We start from the raw sequence: 23,013 nt of genomic DNA on the forward strand, positions 1-23,013 counted from the left end.
CTTAAATATTTTGAATAATTTTATTATTATGTGTTGTTAATATAATAGAAGAAATAATTACAGCTGGGGGTTGGAACCTTTGGTGTTACACAGAAAAATAAAACACTAAATCAGCACAATACACCAAAACACTTTTACTTTTACACTGGGCGCACGTTTCGCTAACCATGTTAACATCATCAGCAGATGATCAAGACTGAGTCTTGAGGTATATTTATTTATATATCTGTACTAACTATATTTTTTTCTACAATACATAATTTTAGATATAACTATTTCCAGCAAAAAAAAATCTTGAAAATATTTAACTTTGGAAGCGCAAACAAAACATAATTTTACTCACCAGTAGATCCAATATTGCCTATTACACCAGATATGGTATCGCTCCGCCAGCACTTTTTAAAGGTTAAGTCATTGTATTCCCATGTTTCATCCAAATAGATAATACTTGGCGATATTTCGAATTTTGCGTATATATTTATATCTCTCTCTGCAATATAATGGGCCGCTCCATTAATATTTATCTGTTATTTTGACATTTACGCCAAAAAAATCCATTTGATTTTAATAACCCCCTAAGCGTGTCTCTGCCAAAGGAAAATTCGATTCTTCCTGCAGATTTTGCAAAAGCTTTCTAATTGTGGGACTCAAATTTCTGACCACTTGGAAATCAAAGTCGTCGAGCTCACGTAGCCGTTTCTTTTCAGGGCTGGATATCATTTTATCGGGGTTAGTTTTCAATCTTTTTTTATCTTCTATGTGAATTTTTTTATAGCCGATACGCTAACTCCGGTATAAAGAGATATCCGCTCAAGTTTACGTTTAAGCGGCAACTTAAGCGAACTCTCTGTAGCTTCTTCGTCGCAAATCCTGTTATGAATACAAGGAAATAAACCAAATGAGATTTCATCCACGTTTATTTACATTTATTTTAGTTTAGCTAAAATATTTAGGTAAAATGTGTGCTTTTTATTTTAGCCAATATTTAATTTTAGTATTCTAATAATTACATTATTATTATTCTACTTACCTATATAAATTAGCTATTAGTTCTCTTGTCCTGGCTATGTAGCGTCTTACCCTTAACAAATTTATTCATTTTAAAACACAAATATACGATCAAACTTAATATTAATAATTAAAAACTACGAACGAAAAACATTATAACAAGATAACAAAACAATTTTTAACTATTAAATATACGAAATTTTAACTATTAAATATACGAAATTTTAACTATTAAATATACGAAAAATATAGGAATAAAGTTTAGGATAACCGGTATAAAATAATGAAAGAAAGTAATAATGATCAAAAGAATGACACCGCCACTGGATATTTCAATAGTATTCAATATTTCTACTCTTTACAGAAGTAACCATGAAGTTGGGGATAAGGCTAGCGAATAGGAAAGGCGTAAAAGCCATGGCAACCGCGTGGTAACAAATCCTGTGACGTACTCTCGCCAATCATGTTCGATGAATAGGCGGCCATGCGCGGCGATGCCGGTTTGCCAATAATATCGTTGAAATATCTTCACCTTTCGTAATGAGCAGATTATACAAAATGAAAGAAATAAGTTATTAAATAAAACATATTCAACAATATGAACTACGTTAAAATTCCTTAGTAATATACGTCAGAATATATGCTAAACACATTATATATAATAAAAATATATTAAATTTATAGTTCATGTCTGGCAATTTTGCAATTTTATAGATAAACGTGGCAATATCGATTTTTTTTTCTCGCATTGCTTCCGTAGCTTCAGATCCGCTGGTCAAACAGTATCTCCAAAACGAAGCATTTTAAGATATAAATTTATACCAGCTTCTTTACTTCCCGAACACAATTCGGACCACTCTGTATTATGAAACACATATATATTTTTTGTTAATAAAAAGTGGCAAATGATTAACAAAAAAATATCTAAATATTTCGAATCTGCTTTACTGAGAGAATAATTCAAACAGTATCAGTAAAATACCCTTCAAAAGACAGACAGAAAAGTAATAAATAATATAGCAACGAACCAAGAAGGTTGAGTTCTGGAATAAATAATACATGATATAGGAAAATAATCCTTATAAAAGAAAATATTTTGCGGCACGTGGCGCTCGAGTAGACCGGGTCAACGGCATAGGAATCTTAAATCACACCTTCCCCTTCATATAATAGAAACCAACAGAAAATAAATTGGTTAAATTGGGGTGAAAATAAGGACCTTATTTTTTTATATTTTCCCTCTTCCCTTACGAATAAAAAAAATAAAGAGGTAATGAAAAATAAAGAGGTTATGAATGTATTACAATAATTTCCGTCAAATGTAGGCTAGTCTCCATATTATACAGTATGTCCGCGGAGTGTCTTTACAGAAGGACATACTTTTTTTTATTATTGACATTTTGACAAAAACGCATTCTTCATAAAAGAATTTGCTTGTTCTGAAATGGTTAATCCCGTTTTTAATTTTCCAAATTTCCATACCGTTTTACAGAAAAATAAAAAAAAACATAAAAATATGGTTGAATCAAAAGGCGTTCCTATAATAATATAATTTAGATTTTATTATTTGATAAATGGTTATTTAGGCAGTTTGATTTAGGAAAAGGCAAATATCTGACGACGTCATTTTAATTCTAATTATTTTTTAATATCTCTGAAACTATAGAAATAGATTTACTCATATCTTAGGATTATGTAAAGTTATCTAAAAGGAAGCCAAAAATGCAATAATATACAGGGTGTTCCATTCAAAAAAAAATCATCCAGATCCACTCACACTTTTTTGAGCTACCCTAAAGAAATGAATTTTTTTTTCGGAAATACATCTTACTTAGGTACATACCTAAGCCCACGGCCACACAGAAAGCGTTTTGCGTTTTTGCGTCTCAAGCGCTTTTTGCGATTTTACCGTTTTAAGCGCTTTTTTCGATTTGTGTCCAATAAAAAACACGCAGAAGACGCGGCAGGTCTGCAGTTTCTATCAAGATGTCAATTAGTAATGTCGCAAGCTCGTGGATTTCCGGCCCGTTCAACAATCAATCCTGTGAGAAAGAGATAGGCGAGATCGGCGCTGTTAGCGTTGAAGAGATGAAGATAAAAGATGCTTGGATTGAATTGTGGACGGGCCGGGGCATATATTCGGCGACAAACACAATCTACTGCTAGTGCCAGTGGTGAGTGTAAAAATAATAATTATTATTTACCACTCATTTTACGAATTTTAGTTTATATGTGTATAGTTTTTTTATGTTGTATTATTGTGGTTACTTGTTGTAATTATAATATAATATAATAAAGAATTATAATTATATAATAGATTAGTAAATATGTATATATTACTAATTGCTAACGCAATTTTAGGACATGATTTATGAAACGTTTTGGTGTGAAACTTCTTTACGCGCGCTGGGAGTAAACATTCAAGGCCGTGACATACGAGCTAGCGAGACGGACGCAGCCCTGACACACGAGCTAGTTGTAACGAAACGTGTTAACGGCTTAGAAATACGTAGTGACGCGACGTGTATTTGTGAGCAGTCCACGTGTATATCAAAAATATTGATATTTTAATATAAATTTTGTAAACGTGAATCAAATAATTACGTGTAAAAAACCATTTGTTACACGTAAAAAACTATTTTTATTATTTTACGCCAATAAAACTGTTATACATAAAAAACTATTTTTACGCGTATAAAACTTATTGTTTCTGCTAAAAACTTTTTTACACAAAAAAAATTCCGTGTAAATAACTATTTATTTCACGTAAAAAACTAATTTTTACGCGTCAAAAACTTATTGTTTCTGCTAAAAACTTTTTTACACAAAAAAACATTACGTGTAAATAACTATTTGTTTCACGTAAAAAACTAATTTTTACGCGTCAAAAACTTATTGTTTCTGCTAAAAACTTTTTTACACAAAAAAACATTACGTGTAAATAACTATTTGTTACAAGTAAAAAACTAATTTTTACGCGTCAATAACTTATTGTTTCTGGTAAAAAACTTTTTTACAGGAAAAAAAAAATTACTTGTAAAAAACTATTTGTTACACGTAAAAAACTATTTTTAGGCGTCAAAAACTATTTGTTTTTGTTAAAAAACCTTTTATACGCAGAAAAAGACACTTTTTACGCATAAAAACTATTTTTTACGCCTAAAAAAATATTTTTTTAATTTATTACTTTTTCAACATTTCAAACATTTTCTTCAAATTTTTGAATTTAATAGAATCTTTCTGAACAGTAGATGTTATCATAAAAACATTTTTAGATAATATCCTAAAATGAAAAAAAAATGCATACTATGTATTTAATTTATTTTTATTGTATTATTAAATATTACGTCCGCCTATGACGGGGTCTCATAGAAAACACTAAAGACGCTACAGAAAACAAATTGATTTGTTTTCATTTGCGTTTTTTGCGAGACACGTCGAACGCTAGACGCTTTTGGTGGGGCTACTCCCATATAATCCTGATATTTTGTTTTAGACGCAAAAGACGCTTCACGCTAAAAACGCAAAAAAACGCTTTCTGTGTGGCCGTGCACTTAGGTTTGCATTTAAACTAAATTCTTAAGTTTTTTATTCTAGGAGCTACAGATGCCCGACGCACTATTGCCGGACCCTGTATAAAATTGTATTTTTTTCTTACAAATTTTTACCAACAAATTTTCCTACGAATTCCGATCCAATCTTATCTCAACTCACCTGTTTTAGCAGCTGGCGATGTCATCGACGGTGCAGCCGTCGAAGTTGGCTCCTGGGTGGTCAGATCGCAGCATTCTCGCTCGGGGAACTCGCTGGCCAACGTCCACCCGCCAAGGGCCAGCAGGAAGCACACGATCGTGCCCGCACCGAACATGCCCATCCACCGTGACCCGCTTTAATTTGTACCCGTTTGTTTTTTTCTATGTTTTTTTAATTTACATTTCGCACAGCGGGAAAAAGGCTCCCGTAAATGTGTTGTGTCTGCGAAAATATATTTTGAAAAGTTACTTGTTATGCTTTGGACGGTATTTGTTTTTTTTTCAATTTTAATGCATGTACGATGGTCCATAAATTTATAAACAAATAATTTTTAAATTAACCAATATTCTTAAATCTGTTAAGAAATTAAATATTGTCCTACAGTTATAAGATTTAATATCATAATAAGTTACAGTACAATCTGTTCAATCGAAACAGCTAATTGTAACGACCTATTCCGATTAGCAAATACATATATACACTATATCGGGTGCGTCTCAAAAGTGGCTCAACCCTATAACGTTTTTATTTTTTCAGATAAAAAACGAGATTTGGTATGTTAGTATATGAAATAAATTAGGATTGATTGACATTTAGAATTGTTTTTGGTCACTTCCTGTTTCACCGGAAATGACTACAACTTTTGATTTTTAAATTGGACCCTTTGTATTTTTATTCAATAGAAAATGACATTCTGAATAGAATGACATATCATATGTCAACTTTTGACATTCTCGCTTAAAAAAAATCAATCTAGAGTGCCATTGCTATGTTAAAAACACTAATTCTTAATCAAGAAGCCTTGGAAAAATAGATATGATGGTCTAATGCTTTTAGTGTCTTGTCCTAGCCGGTTAAAAAAATCCCAAATCGTATTTTTAATCATATCTCAATTTTTTCAAATGGAATTAGGGTGGCTCATTAGCATATTTGGAAAAAGCATTTTTTTACGAATAATTTCATACCACACACTTGTTATTTTGAGTCAAATTTTCGTTACGAACCGCACGTTATAATTTCAAATAAACCATATGCGAAAATGTCAAAAGTTGACATGTGATATGTCATTCTATTCAGAATGTCATTTTCTATCGAATAAAGTAAAAAAATACCGAGGGTGCTATTTAAAAATCAAAAGTTGTAGCCATTTCCGGTGAAACAGGAAGTGAAACAATTGAAAAAACAATTCTAAACGTCAATCAATCCTAATTTATTTCATATGCTAACATAAAAAATCTCGTTTTTTTAACTGAAAAAATAAAAAAGTTATAGGGGTGAGTCACTTTTGAGACGCACCCGGTATTTGATATGAATTAAACTTTTAGTTAGGTAATCGAGGGCGCGATTTTTAAATTCATTGTTGCCAACCATATTCAGGTTGACTAACTGGAATTTAAATTTCGCGCTGGGGATTCATGTGGCAGCTCTTCTGTAAAAAATGTAAGTTGCCACATTTATTTATTTATTTCCTGACATTGTCATTCGTTTTGACATTTTAGTATGATTAGTTTAGACTTTTTTGTATTACAAGTTTTTGGTTTAAATAAATAGTGTTGTGATACTTGACGTAAAACTTGTCAACAATGAACACTAATTATAGAAAGATTAAAAAAAGATTTTGAACTTTTCGGGTTCTCAAATTTTAAACTACACCATTTAAAACATCATTATTCCTCAATACAAAAATAAATTACAGCGTTTTAAGGCCATCTGGCAAGAAGCTCCATTAAAAAGTAAAAAAAAGTACGGGCCAAAAAGATTACGTCTAAAGCTTGACCTTGCCAAAATTATCATCGATTGTCATTCCCCAGCCATCTTTGACGCCGTTTTTTTTCGATCATATGGTATATAAATCTACTGCTTAATAAAGACAATCAATAAATACTTTTTACACCTGAAAGTAGCATGTTTTATTAAAAATACTGATTACATAATAATGAAGATAAAACACTTCTCTACGAAGTTTTACACCGTGTAACATATTTCTGTCCGTGTTAAATGCTTTTTACGTCCCGGAAAACGTCTATTTTTCAAAGCTTCGTACCACCTTGTCAAAGAAAATAATTCGAAATTACTCGGATGGGCTTTTATCCAGCCGGCTTTATCGGGAAATGCGGGGGTGGGAAAATAATCGGCGCTTTTTTCCCGATAAAAATAAATCGGTTCCCGTAATAATTTAGTAGGTCTTTAACCAATGGGAATATATACTGTTATATTTTTGTCATTTAGTATATGAAATATTACTTTTTCCATAGCAACTGTTAAAATTGCCTTATATCTATCAAAAATAGTACTTTAACAGCAAGGGTAGATTAAATGATACTTTAACAGCGAGGATAGGTTAAAAACTTTATTTCTTCTCGCACGTTTTTTTAATTGCTTCCATTTTTGAAAATTTTTGTATTCCTTTTTAACGTTCTGTTAAAAAAATCAACGTCAACGGTTTCTTGTAGACGTATCTGTTTTAAAAAAAGTAAAGTGTTCTCGAATAGTTGAATTTAAATATTTTAAATAGTTTTTTTCTTTATTCATTGTATTTTTTTTGCTTCCGAGGACGGAAAGAGATAAACTTTCCGAAAAGTTAAGCATTTTTTTCTTTGTTAGGCAAATTTTTATTACTGTAAACATAACTTCTGACAAGCAGTGTCCGTTTAGATTTAACGCAGAAGTGTTTACAAAAAATAACTACTTTATTTTGTAGATTTTTCCTGCAGTGCAGTGGCGAAATACCCATAAAGGATTTTTTTTTGGAGAGATGAATCCGCCACATAGGTATAGACATTTTATACTTGTTCTAGACAGTTTTCGAAAGATCGCATTTAGGAGACGGTTGATATTGAACATATGCACTAATCAACAGAATAAATTACAATAGGAAAATGCAAATGACAAACCACTAGTTGATCACCAGATGCACGTTTAAATATCTTACTCTTATACAGAGAAATCTGTGACCCTATATAAAACTGTTTATGACTTTTTATAAATATTAAGTTTTGTCTGTAAACTTATGGACATATCGTACTACGTATTGAATTCTCTATTTCTTAAGTTAATACGCATTAGTATTTTTCATATTTTAGTAGTGCCGCTAGAAGTTCTATTAAAGATAAACCTTGATATTTATTTTGGCTATTGTAAAATTTAATATTGCATAAAGGACATTAAGTAACAGAAAATTTCTAAAATATATAACCTTCTAGTGTTCTTTAGCACTTAATGACGATTTTTAATATTTAATGTGTTTAATATCAGTCAGTACATCACAAGTACATGCGAGAGGTCCCCAACGCTCTGTATACACTAAGGCATTGAAAGAAGAAGGTAGATACTAAGTCATAATGATTATAAATGACATAAGTTAGATGATACTTGATACAAAAGTGGCTCACCACTATAACTTTTTTACTTTTTCAGATAAAAAAACGAGATTTTGTATGTTAGTATATGACATAAATTTGGATTGATTGACGTATTCAATTGTTTTCAGTCACTTCCTGTTTCACCGGAAATGACTATAACTTTTGATTTTTAAATGGCACCCTCGGTATTTTTTTACTTTATTCGATAGAAAATGACACTCTGAATCATATGTCAACTTTTGACATTTTCGCATATTGTTTATTTAAAATTGTAACATGCGGTTTATTTACGGTCATCAAAATGCCAAGTGTGTGGTATCAAATTATTCGTAAAAAAAGCTTTTTTCAAATATGCTAATGAGCCACCCTCGTCCCATTTGAAAAAAATGAGTCATAATTAAAAATACGATTTGGGCATCTTTTATCCAGCCAGGACAAGACACGAAAAACATTAGACGATCAAATCTATTTTTCCAAGGCTCTTTGATTAAAAATTAGTGTTTTTAGCACAGTCGTGGCACTCTAGATTGAAATTTAAAATAAAAATATTTTTAAAGCGAAAATGTCAAACGTTGTCGTTTTATTCAGAGTGTTATTTTCTATCGAATAAAGTAAAAAAATACCATTTTAGGGTGCCATTTAAGAATCAAAAGTTGTAGTCATATCCGGTGAAAGAGGATGTAACCAAAAATAATTGATTACATCAGTCAATCCAAATTTATGTCATAAACTAACATACCAAATCTCGTTATTTTATCTGAAAAAATAAAAAAGTTATAGGGGGTAAGCCACTTTTGAGATGCACCCGGTATATTACAGTTGGGGGTTGGAACCTTTGATGTTACAGCAGCAAAATAAAACACTAGTTCACCACAATAGACCAAAACACTTTCATTTGCACTGGACGCGCGTTTCGCTAACCATGTTAACATCATCAGCAGATGATTACAACTAAACGCGCGTCCAGTGCAAAAGTAAAAGTGTTTTGGTGTATTATTGTGGTGGATTAGTGTTTTATTTTGCTGTTGTAACACCAAATCCGGTGGTTCCATCATGTCTCAAACGTATCGGTCCTTGAAAAAGCTAACTGCGAGAGTATTGAAGTCATGGTTACAAAATCCCATTTAAGATGGGCTGGTCACGTATGCAGAATGCAAGAAAACCGCATACCAAAATCTCTGCTTTACGGTGAGCTTGTAGATGGTAAGAGGAGACCGGGTGGACAACTGAAAAGGTACAAGGACATTTTCCACGAACACTTAAAGGGGATTAACATGCAGAATGAGTGGGAAGAAGCACCTCACAATAGAATTCAATGGAGAAGAATTGTAAACTCAGTTAACAGCGACAACCAAAAAGTAAATAGGCAACAAAGCAATGAGATTTTTGAATATCCGGAGTGCGGTAGGCAGATAACATCACGTATCGTGCTTTTCAGTCACAGAAAAGCTCATGAAAGAAAACGCCTTGAGTAATGGTAGTATGTATGTAGTATGTAACACCAAAGGTTCCAACCCTCAACTGACTGTAATGATTATTTCATATTAAAGAAGAATAAAATACAATCGAAGCTAAATAGAAACAAAAATTAAATAAAAAAAACTGGACTTAATCCTTTCACACCACATAAACATTATAGATAACATCTACTTTAACGATACTAGAAAAGCTTTCATATAATCCGATTTCATGTCATAAACAGTCCATTGTATTGGGAAATCTTGAGCCCACCTATTTACATATTTAATATGTGCCATGGCCGACAGGGCCGGGTATAAGAAAAAGGCCATAAAATCGATAAGCCAATAAAAGATCGGGCTGTAATAGCGCCAGAAAAGTTTTATTATTAGGACAGGAATAGAAATTTAATTTTCGAGACACAAAAGACTGGGATCTAATGTGTGTCGAGTAGATTGCGGTATTAGGAGGATCTCTTTTATTTTCTTTTATTTTTGGGGGGTTTCTTTGCCGTGTGGTCTGACCTTTATACTTGTATTCGTATAGTCTAATTTTATATTGCAAAATACTTAACGCCCATATACGGGCTGAAGCAGAATTTGTGTTGTTAGATGCCATTTTTTGGGGGGAACGAATTTGGCACCAGCGACAATTAGCAAATTTTGATAGTTTGTTGTGTGTAGTGAACTTTGTATAAGCTTTATTACAATGGTGATTTATTCAGCTTTCAATTGTAAAAGCCGCAACGATAAGAAAGAGCCAGGAATCACGTTTCAGAGGTAAATAAACAGTCCCCTCCACCTTTTTAGCGTTTTCTTATTAAATTTGATAATTTTTTTTTCTGATATTATATGTACATGGTATGTCTAATTTAAAATGTTTTATTTTTTAGCCCTATTTCCTTAATTTTTTTAGCAAATTGTTATATAAATACATCAACTCTAATTCGTAAACTCAGTTTATTATAAACTTTAGTATTGTATAGTTATTTTTCACCAAATATAAGACTATATTTCTAGTAAGGAACAGAAATTGAAGCCAAATTTTTGAGATGGAACTATACAAAATCCACATAAGTCTGTCCTTTTTTGAATCCGTTTGCCTAATACGTAAGCATGTATCAGCTTCTCAAGAAAGGCCATCTCACACTTATCCACTCAGGAACGCGGAGCAAAAACCTTTATCTACCTACCCTACGCTCAGAGTTAGTTAAAAGTTCAATATCATACAACTCGAAAAAACCGCATCGCACCTACCATTTGGAATCAAATCCATAACATCATTTTCTTCATTTCGCAAAGCATTGAAATCTTATTTACTAGACAAGGTTTTCTATGCCGTAAATGACTTATATTTTGATAATCGAATTTGATCTTGTTAACACTCTAATATTTGCTATTACTATATTTACTATAAACTTACTAAATATTTTTGAATCTTATTTTTATTTTTTTTTATTCTTTGACATTGTAAACATTTATAAATGTTTATTTTAAACAATATGACTGACAATGTAATTTGTATACTTGTTTTGTATTCTCTCTAATTGTAAAATTTTTTGACAATAAAGGCATTTATTTATTTATTCGTTCAGAGCTTTGAACTACGCAAGCGTGAAAAGTGCTTCGCGATTAGTTGATTTATTTTATACTAACCAATAGTATAAATAAGTATAAATAGTTTTTTTGAGTTTCTATCTACCACGTAAATCAATTTAGCGTCTGACTATTCGCGCTTTTACTTATAAATTTAAATTTAATCTCTGACATATTTAAACAAAAATAAGAAACGCATAGATATATCTATATGTCATGAATATCTAAAGAGGTTAATTATTGTATAACAGCTAGAAATACTGCCATACCAATATAAAAATAATATATTATATGTTATTAATATTTATAGTGCGCGGGCAGGTGACAGCGTTCAGCGATGGAGTAGAGGGAAAAGATCGTTTAATTTGGCACGAAAATCCTGTTGAACCAAAAGGATAGACTTATGCAAGATTAATATTCCTATTTCTTTTCCTTGATTTCACTTTCCACTCATTGTGTAAATGCGGTACTAGCAATATAGTCTTATAGGTAATATACTTGTTTTTTACCCTATTTTTAAAACATCCTGTGAAATAATTTCGAGAGCAAGTTTTCCTAAAACATTATGTTTCGGACAGAACCATGTCTCCTGAATATTTTGTTTTATGTATATGATGGTCGCCAGAAGCCGAAAGGTCAGAATCGACATTTAATCACACAGAGTCATAGAGCAGAAAAAGTGGCCATAAAAATGTGTTTTTCATTTTAAGTTATCTTAATAAATAAAGCCAGGAAGCAATAGAAAACAAAATTGAAAATTCCGGTTTTTTTTTCGAATATATTCGGAAGTATTCGGAATTTTTCAAAATGCAATTCATTTTATTGAGCATCAAATTGCGCAACTTTGCCTCCATTTAACCGATCCTTTATCTCTTACGGTTTCCGAAATCCCAGTAATGAGCTTCGAATTCGAGCCACCCTGTACACTTAGTTATTACTGTTATTTTTTTTTAATATGCTTAGTTCTGTTGTTTTATAATATTTATTAAAACCAAGCCTGTATCGCGTTACTTTTTAACATTTTTTAAATTTTAATATAATAAAGTTCTAATCAGTGTTGATATTACCAAAATAGTCACCAAACCCACCTAGTAATATTAAAAAATAATATCATAAAATAATAATAGTTGAAAAAATTGCAAATTTTTGGTAACAAGTTCATTTTGCTCTTAAAAATTAACCAAGGCATGTGTCGACATGAGCCAAAAAAGAAAATGCTTAGGAGGCATGGCTCTGATCGCAAAATAATGTTTTAAGAAAAGTTACTCACGAAATTATTGCACAGGGTGTTTTATAGTTAGGGTAAAAAACAACCCTTCAATTAAATCTGTATAATAAGCCAAATACTAAAGTTCATAAAAAACTGAGAATTAAAAAGTTGATAGATTTATATAGTTTGCTAAAAAATGTATGAAAATAGCTTGACGAAAAAATTTTCCGTTGCGTTTTTTGGCATCCCCAGAGTATTGTTTATTATATTCAATTTTCTATTAAATTACAGAAATATTTATTTCGTTAAACTATTTGATATATTTATTATTAGTAGTAATCTAACGTCTTTGCACTCAAACGCTTATAAACTTTAATGTGCTTAGTAACAGTCCATTTAACCAGAGCATTCCCCAGAGATTTTCCAAGCTTAGTCGGAATGTAGGTATATTTACAATATTGAATTATAAACAAACATTAGAGGATCTTGGTGTTACGGTATGCAAACAACCGTGAAATGAAACTTAACGGATTTGCTACAACACCGAAAACTATCCACGTCCTTTTAATTAAGGTTCTACACTAATCTGCTTATTTCCAGGGTAAAATTCTGGAAAATATTAGAGATAAACAATTTCGTTAGAGTTTAATATATTTAATAATGTATACAGAGTGTTAGGGATTAGGTTTTTTGCGATTTTTTTTAATTCTATTATTTTCTGGATTTATTTTTGAAAAAGCTAGCTGCGAGAGCGTTTAATTCAAACAAGAAATCCGCCTTCTTTGCGGTGAAGTTGTAGACGGTAAGAGGAAACCACGTAGACAACTCAAAATGTACAAGGATATTTTCCACGAAAACTTAAAGGGGATAAACATGCAGAATCAGTGGGAAGAAGCAGAGCACAATAGAACACAACGGAGAAGAATTGTAAACTCAGTTAACAACGACAACCAAAAAGTAAAGAGGCAACAAAGCAATGAGATTTCTGAATGTCTGGAGTGCGGTAGACAGGCAACATTACGCATCGGGCTTTTCAGTCACAGAAAAGCTCATGAAAGGAAACGCCTTGCGTAACCATCTTCTGATGCGTGTCAAATACTCGTCAGCGAGTGATGACAGTAGTAGTGGTAGTTAAAAAACATAATATCTTGATTATATGGCAACATAAGTAGTAGAATAAATTTGCAAGAAAGAAAAGTATGTGGTTCTCAAGATTTAAGTAAAAAATAATTTATTTTGAATTTTGAAAGTAAAATAACTCGGTTATTTTGGACTTATTTATAAAACGGCAAAGATAAAATATGTTTCTTTTATTGAAACCCACCAGCCCTGAAAATATTTGCATTTATTTGAGACTCACCCTGTATATATTTTTACCAACTTCAAATCTAGAATGTCAATTTATCTGAAGAAGAAAACATTCAATGTGCACTACCAGTTGACAAAATATTCAAGTAATAATAGATATCATTCTAAAATCAAATCTCTCAAGTGACAATGAGCAGGACACCTGGCAAGAATGACGGACAACAGATGGACAACAAAAATTACAGCATGGTACCCACGAGAAATTAAAAGACCCAGAAGAAGTCCAAACCTAAGATGTGACCATGATATTAGGAAATTAGCTAGTATAACTTGGACCAGCATAGCCAATAATGGGTCCAATTACAGGGAGATTATCTTATTATTATAGATCCTAATCCTAGATTTCGAAATTCTCCAACTTATGGACTAGCGTAGAGAACACAAATGTCGAGATGCTATAGCGTATAAACGTTGCAATAAGGAAATTAATAAAGCAATAATCACAGCTAAAGAAAAGTGGATTTCAGAGAAGTGCGTGGAATTAGAGGAGTTACAAAAGAAACACGACTCATTAACATTACACAAAAAAATAAAAGAATTAACTGGACCAGCACAACGTTTTTGTCCTCTAACAATTAGTAACTCAGACGGTACACTGTGTTCAACCGTACAAGAAAAAATACAAGTATGGGAACAACAAATGAAAGAACTTTATAATGACTATAGAGAAGAACCAACAGTAAGACCAACGGTTGATAAAGGACCAGAAATTCTCAATAGTGAAGTATTGCAGGCAATTAAACAACTTAAAAACAACAAATGTCCAGGCCCTGACAATATATATCCAGAAATATTTACGTAGAGAGAACGTAGGTATATTGACTAGGCTTTTTAACAAGATCTATGATAGAGGAAAAGTACCTGATGACTGGCTTCACTCAACTTTTGTACCGCTTCCGAAAAAAACATCAGCTCGACATCTCAGTGACTACAGACTTATTAGTTTAATGAGTCACAATACATAACAGAATTTATAAGAAGTGTGAGCAAGAAAGCAGCTATGAACAGTTTGGGTTTAAGAGTGGATTAGGAACACGAGAGGCCTTATTTTGTTTACAATTGATGGCGCAGAAGTGTACAGACCAACAAAAACCAATGCATGTGTGTTTCGTAGATTTCTAAAAAGCATTCGATAGAGTCAAACATACGAGACTTATCGAAATGTTGTATGAGTTGGGAGTTGACAGCAAAGATGTAACACTTCTGAAAAATATATATTGGCAACAAACAGCCCACATGAAAGTTGAAAAGGACAATTCCAATCCAGTCAATATACAGAGAGGAGTAAGACAGGGATGTGTGCTGTCTCCTTCGTTATTTAATGTTTATTCTGAGACGATTTTTCGGGAAGCTTTCTCTTCAACAGATTGCGGTAATAAAGTCAACGGCGAAGTCATTTACAACATTAGATTTGCCGATGATACAGTTCTTATAGCCAACTCTGATACTGGTCTCCAGAGTTTAGTGGAACGACTTGAAGGCTCCTGTAAGAAATACGGGATGAAGATCAATTCTTCTAAAACTAAAGTCATGGTATTTGGAAAGAACCAAAATGTACCAATTCCTATTAAAATAGAGGGCAATACCTTAGAACAGGTCTACAAGTTCAAATATTTGGGTTCCTGGATAGTTAACACCTTGAACAACTACGTGGAAATAAAAACCAGAATAAAACAAGCGAGAAATGCATTTTTAAAAATGAAGAATGTCTTCCAGAACCCCAGATTGGACCTTGAGTTGAGAACTAGGCTCGTTAAGTGTTATGTTTGGTCAATACCATTATACGAAGCAGAAACATGGATACTGAAAGTTCAAGAGATGAATCGCCTCGAATCGTTCGAAACATGGATATATCGCAGAATGCTTAAAATTCCATGGACAGCCCAGATCACAAATACCGAAGTCTACAACAGAATAGGCAGAGAAAGAGAATTGCTCAATATAATACAAATAAGAAAAACATCATACTTAGGGCATATATTGAGGAATAAAACATACCACGTCTTACAATTGATAGTTAAGGGTAAGATTGAAGGAAAGAGAGGTCTCGGCAGGAAGAAACTATCTTGGTTGAGAAACATCAGAAACTGGACTCACCTGACTTTTGAAGAACTCATAAGGAAAGCCGAGAATCGTGAAGATTTTGCCAATGTGATCGCCAACCTCCACGAAAGAGACGGCACGTAAAGAAGAAGAAGAATCCTAGATTATAAATTATTAATTTACAAATATTTAAAGTTTCAAAGCAGCATTGTTTGTTTCATGTTACATTAAATATTAATCTAATTCTCCAAATAATTTTTCACTAACCCTGATAAAATATTAAGTTATATATTTTATAAACAACCTGACTGATAAAGAATAAAAATACGACAAAACACAGTTTAAGCATAAAAAATACGTAGTCTCTAATGCCAATTTTTTACCCTCTACGTAGGTACTTTAATACTGCTATTAATACTTCAAAAATTACTCTGAGCGTCTTTAAAAATTGCCCTGTAACTCTTTTTAAAACTAAAACTCAAGCACTAAACTTTAATAGTTCTACCAACGAGTAATACGAAACGCTTCTTTACTTCCTGGTTTTAGTAAATAATTATTAACTATTAACCTAAAAGGAAGTGAGTTTTGTTCAAACTTAGTCTGTTAATTATAGTAGGTTTATTACGTTACGTAAACTTTATTTCCGAGTATTTTATTGCTAATGTTTTTAAGCTTGATTAGTTCAATTTTCTTTAATATCAAGGCAGATTAAATAGATACTTCCTTACGGCACTACTTATGGATAGATGACTTGCACTGTCTACTTCTAGAACCTTTACTTACGATTAGTTATTGATTTGTAATCAGAAATTAATTCTGATTTTCTTTAAATATGATTTAAATACAACCCTTCTAAGCATAGTTTAATGGCTAAGATTGTCATTCCCCAGTCGTCTTTGACGCCTTTTTATTCTATCGTGTAATATATTGATAAATTTTAGCTTAATAGGTTAATACAATAAAAATAATACAAAAAATTTCGCATCTAGTGGCAAAATACACAGAAGTTTTTCAAGAATTTGTAACTAATTCTTAATGATTAACAATAAATATTTTTTGCTTTTCTACTTTCTACTTTGATTTCGTATAGATGTACGTCCTAAAATGCTTAGTTTCGGAGATACAGGGTGTAGAAGTTTCATTTTTATTTCGATTTTTTCCAAATAATTTCTTAAGTAACGTTAATATTTGGATGAAAATAGGTGTCTGGGAGTTTTTTCATATGAGAAATTTGATTTTAATGTCAACAGTACTCTTATTTGTAGGGGCCCCACCTACATTTGTTTTAACTGCTTTGAAGAGTAATAACTTTTCGTCCGTACCTGTATAAAACTACTGAGTGAGAAAATATACATCTCCGTCACTTTTTACGTAATAAATGTCTCTTGCTAAAAATCGCTACGAGCAACCGTTCTCAAGATAATTAGAATGGAAATAATATGAAGAATGGATAGTTAATACATGTCATTATTGACAAAAAATAAAGACGTTGAGTAGATAATTATTTGACTGAAATAATTAATTTGGGAAATTTTTATTTTTTTAAATTAATCATAAATTTTTCTGCGGAAAAATGATGATAAAACAGTTTCTGTTGAACTTTTGGCACAAAAACATTTCAAATTTATGATTTCTACCTAATAACTATTTAGTCAACATGTTTAATTTATGTTAGTAATGACAGATAATGATAATTTTGAGTCCAAATATCTCGAGAACCACTACTCATAGGAAATGTCGTGAATGTATATTTTTCGGACCACCCTGTATATTTTTCAATTCTATATCTTTATTTGATTTTCTATTTATATTAACTTATAAAAAAATTAAATATAAATATTTGATATTTTATTTTGACAGTGCACTTTACTAGTTTAAATTTTAACCGCACTGCCCACAAGACTTCCGGAGTAAATTTAGAATTGCGGTCAAATACTCTACGTCAATCGATTTACTATGGAAATAATTGAGTAACTGGTGGTATAACTAGTTTATTAATAAGTTGATTCGAGCTGACATCCTTTACTACTAGCCACCCCATTTTTTACTACCAATCTTATAAAATATGATTCTGATGATAAAAACAATTAATGCGCTCATTCATAATAATTTTATTATTTAACGCCACTAAATCCCAATATAAAGAACCACTTAAATAAGAGCAAATAGTTTAAGGCGTAGTAGATTTAGGTAAAATATACATAATATTTTAATAAATAAATAAACAAAATAAAATAAAAATATTTTAATAAATCCATGACCGTAATAAGAAAAAGTTGATAATAGCAGTTCAAATACAAAATGTCGGTTTATAATGAATATGATCATACCATCTTGTAGATGGTGTTATCGCATTTTAAATCTATGTATAAAGTGTACCAATATGTATTTAAATAGAGCGATAGAATAATAAAAATAAAATCGCAAATACTAGGAGTGTTGAAAATTATAAAAAATTTTAACTTTGCATAATTGGATAATTTGTGATTCGCAAGTAATATTTTTTTCAAATAAAAAAACATAAAATCTACTGTTTTTTTTTGTCAATAGACATTTTCTTCACATATACTCGTTTACACCGTGAATTATAAAATACAAATAAAACATGAAAAATTAAAAAGTATTATTTATTTTAACTCAGCATAATTGCGCAGTATATGATTACAGTGTCTTAATATCCACCTCTTATAATATATCTATAATAAGAAAACAATTTAAAGATAATTTTTAGAAAAATATATATTTTTTTTAATAAATATTAATTTTAAACTATGTATATGTTACGGTTACGGTATAAGTCCGATGTCCGTTTAATGTCGACATTAACATGTTAATGTTTGGGTTAGGTTATGTTTTTGATTGTTTTGTTGTGTGTTATTCTCGAGATTATCTGGGTAACGTAATCGACATTAACCGGACATCGGACCTTAACCGTAACATATAATATATAGAAAAGTCAGCATAACTGTAGCAGTATATCGATTACTTATCATGCAGATCTCTGATAAAATAGTAAATGTGTGTATTCATATACATTTCCTGTAGTATATCTATTACAATTGGAGGTTGAAACTTTTGGTGTTACACAGCAAAATAAAACTTATTATTTGCTGTGATCTATGATAAAAAAACAATTTTTAGAAAAATATAATTTAGTTTTTTTTGCATTACTCTTTAAAGCTATAAAGTTATTTTTTTCACACTCAGTCATTTACATTAGTTGATACTTAGTCATTTACATTCCGTATTGAATGTAAAAAATATTAAACAAGTATTTTTTAACTTAACATAATTGCGCAGTATATGATCTGATAATATTTTCTTCTGTACATTGTGCGGTTTTACTATTGCACTTTAGTGATAGTATTTTATAGTATATCGATTACCTACAGTACAGATATCTTATAAAATATTAAATAATATAATGTGTATTAATACACACTTCTTTAAGTATATCTATGATAAAAACCATTTAAGAAAATATTTTTAGAAAAACGATTTAGTTATTTAGAACGCGGTTTTAAAGCTACAAAGATTTTTTTCTTACTTCATCATTTATATTACTACTTACTTAGTCATTTACATCCTCTAGAATAGATATAAAAAATATTTTAAAAATAAAATAGTATTATGTAACTTAGCATAATTGCGCAGTATACGATTCTCCGATAGTATTTATCATATACAGGGTGTCCCAGAAATAAGTGCAAGTATTTTAAGGGGTGGTAGATCGCGATAAAAGAAACATATTTTCTCTTTATCGTTTTTCAAGTAAGTTCAAAATAACGGAGTTATTTTAAAAATAAAAACACTAAATCACCACAATACATCAAAACACTTTTACACTAGACGCGCGTTTCGCTAACCATGTTAGCATCATCAGGAGATGATTATAAACTTTATGAAAAACTATGAGTTTATAATCATCTGCTGATGATGCTAACATGGTTAGCGAAACGCGCGTCCAGTGTAAAAGTAAAAGTGTTTTGGTGTATTGTGGTGATTTAGTGTTTTTATTTTGCTGTGTAACACCAAATCCAACCCTCAACTGTAATATTGGAGTTATTTTACTTTGAAAATTCTCAAAAAAAATGATTTTTTGCTAAAATTTTGAGAACCACTGGATCTTTTCTGGATTTTCTTTCTTGTAAATTTAATCTACTACCTATGTTGCCATATATGTTTCTGGTTTGGTTTGGGGTAAATACTATCTGGGGTTGAACTGTACAGTTCAACCCCAGTTAGTATTACCAGTTAAAAGGTAGTATTACCAGTTAAAATACTTGCACTTATTTCTCGGACACCCTGTGTATTGGGCAGTTTTACTATTACACGTTTAGTGATAGTAGGTATGTTATAGTATATCGATTAGCCTGAGCCATAATTGTCTGACAAAATAGTAAGTAATAATGTGTATTAATAAACATTACCTAAAGTATATTTCTGGTAAGAAAAACGTCAAAAAAAAATACTTTAAGAAAAAGTACTTTTTATGTCAATATTTAAGGTTATAAAACAAATGTTTTAATGCATTTTTCTTTACATCCTCTATAGAATAAAAAAATATTATAAAAAAAGAAATGTTTTTTTTTAACTTGCATAATTGCGCAGTATATGATTCTGCGGTAGTATATTTCTATACATCGGACAGTTTTACTATTACACCTTTAGTGATAGTATTTTATAGTATATCGATTATCTATAGTTACAAGTTTCTTACAAAATATCAGACATCTATACATTACCTAAAGTATATAAAAATAACTTTCTTATATCAATTTAAAACCATAAACCTAACGTTAATTTTAGAAAGATTTAATTATTTTTTTATTTATTCAAAAAATATATTTTCGCCACACAATTTTCTCTAAATCCTTAATCTTTTATTAGCCCTTAGTCTTACATCCCACCCCCAGTGCAAGCCACCTATCCCTCGACCTTGCGAGCGACGATGCGTTTTACCTGGATTCGCGCCACTCGACTCAAACCGACGACGGGCGCTCGGAAGCCAGTGGCGGCGCGGCGTGGACGCGTCACGCGGTTCGGGCGCCAAGAAACTGAAGCGAGGAGGAAGAGAGCGTCGCGACGGCGGCCGGGGTGCGCCTTGGGTCACGACGCCGGCCACGAGGTCGATGTGGCCCAGTGGGAAAGTATAAGGGAAGTCGAGGAAAAATTATAAAAACATAGGTAAGTTATATAAATTACGTACGTAACAGTTACGTATCTGCGTTTTATTCATGCTACCAATTACATACATGTTTCGAAACTGTTACTTTTATGTGTCAAGAATACGTGGAAAGTGAGGCACGGTGACACAACGCATTTTAGGCAAAAAATCGGAATTCTGTCAATGCATGTGTGACCTAATATAGAAATAAGACACTTATCACTCCTTTTTATACTTCATATTTCTTTTTTTTGCCAAGAAAATTATTCTCTCACACATCGTTGTTGCAAAGGATACACATCATAGTATTTTATTTTTTACTAAATGGGCTACACATAAAAATTTATTAACTTCTGTATTTTAACAGTAAGCTAGGCGTATTAAATCTGAATTGTTCCTGCTGAAGTAGTCCAATAGTTACATTTGCCAAAAAAAATTTCATATAGTTTTTTGATAGATTAAAGATAACAACGAGGGCCACAAAACAAATATTGTTTAACAAAAATACTTTTTAATAAATTAGTTTTTATAAAAAAATTAAATATTCCGATTTATGGTTAATAAAAGTTGTAAAATTTATTGTCTCACATTGATTAATAACAGTATTTTTTTGTAGCTAAATCTGTGTACTTTTCAATTTTTTCATTTTATTTCGTTTGAATATTGGTATCATTCGGTATGAATATGTCTATTAAATAGGTGATTTGTTCTTTCTTGCTTTACATGTAATTGTTTTATCAGTGCGGATTGCTATGTCCTAATAAAGTTTGTAATTATTTGTATCTATAACAGTAGTTGATGAATATTTGGAGTATGGTGTTACGTCTGTGGTGAATTTATAATGTGTTTGTGAGTGCTTGATGTATAATCTTGCCTGCCATATTATGTCTTTCTGTATATTCTGTACTTGCTAAAATTTGACATCCGCTGATTATATGGTCGTTGGTTTCCTTAAATTGGTGGCATTTTCTACGGCATTCTTTTCTACATGCATTTTTTCTACATGTATCTGTCTGTACGATTGGGTCTTTTATAATATATTTTAGGTAACTGCGCATTGCTATGACCTGATCCTGCACTGCCAAGATAAATTCTTCTGTCTCCGGGAAAACATTTCCGATTTCTAGCCATTTTTTGTCAGAAAGTTCTTTTGATATGTGTTCGTGTTGTATATTATATCTGTATTTTCCATGTAGTTGTTTCGTTGTCCAAGTATTAATTTTATCTGTCATATTTTGTGTAGAAGTAAATGCGTCTGCTGGATGATTAGTTAGAGATAAATCTAGGGGTGTGTAACTTTTATCTGCAAAGCTGATAAAACTGCTTGGTGAAGGCATGTTCGCTTACTCGTAAAGAATTTACGGAGCTGCTGAATTTGATTTGTATGTAGTTCTCGGATATCTATCATACTTCTACCTCCTTTTTTCTACTTATTGTAAGACGTTCTTTACAAGATTTGGAGTGAAGTTTTCTGTATTTGGTGAGCTCTGCTCTGGTGAGGATGTGGATACTCTCAAGGTATATTATTATTAATACAAAAAATATTTCGAAAAATAAAAATATTTTTAAGTTCAGCATAAATGTCCTATACAGGGTGTCCCAGAAATAAGTGCAGATATTTTAACTGGTAGTATAGTTCAACCCAGAAACATGCCTAGGAGGTTTCTTTCGCGAAAAAAAATTTTGAAAATTCGAAATTTTTTTGAAAATTTTTTTGGAAATTTTTTTAGTTTTTAGTTAAAACACATAATTTCTTGATAATATGGAGACATAGGTACTTGATTAAATTTATAAGAAAGAAAATCCAGAAAAGATTCAGTGGTTCTCAAAATTTTAGCAAAAATCATTTTTTTGGAAATTTTCAAAGTAAAATAACTCCGTTATTTTGAACTTAATTGAAAAACGATAAAGAGAAAATATGTTTCTTTTATTGATATCTACCACCCCTTAAAATACTTGCACTTATTTCTGGGACACCCTGTATATAACTTTCCGAAAGTATTTTTTCTCTACATTATGCAGTTGTAGTATTAGATATTTAGTGATAAT

This window comes from Sitophilus oryzae, unplaced genomic scaffold (genome assembly GCF_002938485.1).
Source record: "Sitophilus oryzae breed Bouriz unplaced genomic scaffold, Soryzae_2.0 scaffold_1624_pilon_pilon, whole genome shotgun sequence".
Classification (NCBI taxonomy): domain Eukaryota; kingdom Metazoa; phylum Arthropoda; class Insecta; order Coleoptera; family Curculionidae; genus Sitophilus; species Sitophilus oryzae.